The sequence below is a fragment of the Thalassophryne amazonica genome, chromosome 10 (genome assembly GCF_902500255.1).
Source record: "Thalassophryne amazonica chromosome 10, fThaAma1.1, whole genome shotgun sequence".
NCBI lineage: Eukaryota > Metazoa > Chordata > Actinopteri > Batrachoidiformes > Batrachoididae > Thalassophryne > Thalassophryne amazonica.
In genome coordinates this window covers 16142569-16146249 of record NC_047112.1, presented here as the reverse complement: position 1 = coordinate 16146249, position 3681 = coordinate 16142569, and positions in this window count along the sequence as shown.

The window sequence follows — 3681 nt, the reverse complement described above, 5'->3', positions numbered from 1 at the left end:
CTGCTGCCAAGTGTGACATAGCTTCAGGCCAAAAACGAGATGCACTCTTTTTGACACACTTGCACAACTTTGATGCACGCACTTGCATGCACTGTGTCGTGCAGGAGAGTAATCTTGTCGTTAATGGGTGTAGACTGAATGTGAGAGGGGTGCCGGCGTGTGCAACTGCGTAAAGAGAATTTTGAAATGTTCAAAAAATCTTTCATGCATAAATGCATGCAATAACAAACGTGAAGTGGTAGTGAATGTTGCGTGATCTACTTGCCAACACTACGTGCAGCTCATCAAGTTGAGTAAAGAAGAAGTGAACAGTGTGAGTGATTGCGTCAGTGCACTGCATCACAGCGCAGCTCATCTGAACGATTATAACAAGATGTAAAATCTATCGTAAACATAGTTTTACAGCTGCACACAACAAGGAAAGAAGATGCAACTGTTTTACCAAGCCATGACAATGTAAACATGACAAATACCTTTTTAGATGGCTCCAAATGCTTTCTCCACCATGCACGAGAGAAGCAGCAGCTGGAGTGCTCCTCTGTGATTCCGGAAGCAATTAGAGAGCAACAAACAACAACAAAATAATTAATCTGCTACAAAATAATTATTTTATATATACAGCATCCAGCGCACAACGCGTGGCAGCCAGTGGAAAAAAGCACGCTGTCCAGCTGGGAACGCAACGGGTGGGATCGTCATGACGATGTGCGTGCAAGTGCGAGGATCAAAGTCGTGCAAGTGTCAGGGCACCTTTTCTCTCCGTCTTTCACCTTTTACTTTCTATCCACAGCTACTTCTGTTTCATTGCAAATGTTCTAGGTGCCCTGACACTTGCAGGAATTTGATTCACGCACTTGCACACACTCTGTTGTGCAGGAGAGTAAAGTCGTCGCAAACCCTTGTAAATTGTTATAAACTGTGCGTGACTTCGTGCAAGTGTGCAAAGAAAATTTTGAAATGTTCAAAAGCTCTGTCATGCAATTACGTGAACTTCATGTGAACATTATGCAAACAATTAAAAAACACTGCGTGAGTGCGAGTGACTGCATCAGCGCACCGCATCACAGTGCAGCTCATCTGAACGATTATGAATGAATGAATTTATTCAGCACACACACACACACACACACACACACACACACACACACACACACACACACACACACACACACACACACACACACACACACTTAACAAAAACTTGTGTATCAAAAACGAAAATACTCAATTTTCCAGTTTGTGCGGCCGAAAGGGTGTAGGCAGAAGCAAAAGCTTATAAACACTCACCCCTTTTATCATTTACAATACACACACACACACACACACACACACACACACACACACACACACACACACACACACACACACACACACACACACACACACACACACACACACACACACACACACACACACACACACACACACGCACAACAATAAATACCAAAAGGAAAAAAAAAAGAAGAAAAAACAAGCACAGACAATAAAGATTAATCAGTGAACCAAATGTCTCAACAAAACAAACAACAGTGTACAATCAAAGAAACCAGTAACAAACTCAGTTAACCTAAGTCTTCATATTGTAATAAGTATATTATTTTTGTAAAGTCTTTTTAAGCCAGTTAAAATACCAGACACTGTAAATTAATGCTATCAGACGTTATTCCAAATTTTTACGTCTTTTATGGAAACACACTGACTTTTTACAGTGGTATGAGTCTTTAATTTATCAAATACTCATGTTCCTCTCAAATTATAGATGGGCTCCCTCATTTTGAACAGATCCTAGACATGTTAAGGCAAATGTTTATTTTTAACTTTATACATGATTTGTATCATGATATAATCAACCAAGTCCCAGAAAATATGTAAAGAGACAAATAGTGGGTTTGTTGGCTCATGATATGGTTTATTACTGAGAACTTTTATAGCTTTACTTTGTAGTAAAAATATTGTATTTGTATTTATTTTATGTGTTTCCCCAAACCTCAATGCAGTAGGCCATATATGGGACAAGTAATGAATGATATAACGTAACTAACGAAGTCTTGTGCTTTATACAGGATTGCGATGGCTTTTAGTATTTTAGATTTAATATACGTAATATGAGTTTTCCAGCTTAATTTATCATCAATAAAAACTCCCAAAAAATTTGTTTCAGTTACAATTTCAATTCCAGCATCATTTAATAATAAACTTATACTTAAATTCCTGGGCTTATTTCCAAATATAATACAATTTGTTTTACCACGATAAAGCGATAGTTTGTTTAAATCAAACCCTTGTTTGAAATTTAGTAGTTCCCTCTCCATCATGTCCAAGACCTGTCCCAAATGATCCTCACTACAAAACACCGTTGTATCATTGGCAAACAAAATACAACTGTTGTGAAAGTGTAGGAACACGGACCCACAACAGGGGGCGCAAATGAACGGACAATGGAGTAAGTCAAATAACAACGCTTTACTGTTGTGAATGTGCACAACAAATACAACCAATCACGGAAATGGACAACAGTCAATTCACAAAAGTGTCGTGTGGGCAGGCTCGAAGATAGGAGACGCCTCTCCAAGGTAAGACCGGAACCACACGGCTTCCTCCGCCACAGGACCCCGGGAATACTGGAGCCGCCAAGTCCCGAACTCCCAGGTGGCCACTGCCTCCGCGTGTCGGACCTGGTACTGCTGGCGAGGAACAAAGAACAGTTAGATGGGGGCGCGTTTGCACCCAGGACTCCGAACAGCAGGGAAGTTACCTCCACCTCTCGTTGGAACAGTAATCCACAAACTAAGCACAAATCCAAAAGGATACACTCCGTCAGCTTTGATACGTTACCTCTCAGGTAGAAATGATATCTCGGCATTGAGGTGGAGATGCCGTCCTGCTGATATACCCCACTGATGATTGCTGTCAGCTGTCTCAGGTGATGGGTGACAGCTGTCACCTTGGCTGCTCCTGTGAGGCGGCGGCGCCCTCTGGTGCCTGGAGCCCGCACTCCAGGCAGGGCGCCCTCTGGTGGTGGTGGGCCAGCAGTACCTCCTCTTCAGCGGCCCACACAACAACAACTCACAGACTCAGAAACCCAACCTATATCATTAATTCATAACAGAAACAACAACGGCCCAAGGACTGAACCCTGGGGCGCCCCACATGTAATCTTCAAAAATTCAGAATTTATCCCATCAATATGGACACACTGATACCTGTTTAGCTAGCTATCCAGTCACGTGCCAGTCCTCTAATACCATACTTCTGTAGCTTATCCAACAGTAAAGTGTGATCTATAGTCAAGGTTGGGTAGGATTACTTTGAAAGAATGCATGTGGATTACATGTATGTATGTACATACATTTGGATTACTTGTAATCTGATTACTTTTGGATTACATTTCAAAGTAATCCTACCCAACCTTGTCTATAGTATCAAATACTTTCTGTAACTCAAAGAAAACCCCTACAGTGTATTGCTTGTTCTTAAATGAATTTGTAATTTGTTCAACAAAATCAATTAAAGCCAGCGAAGTAGTACGATTTATTTTCTAAATCCATATTGCTGATCACTGAGTATATGATGTTTAGTCATGAAATAATTTAACCTCTTTATAAATATCTTTTCCAGAATTTTTGAAAATTGTGGTAAGAATGAGAATGGCCTATAGTTTGAAAAGACATGTTTGTCACC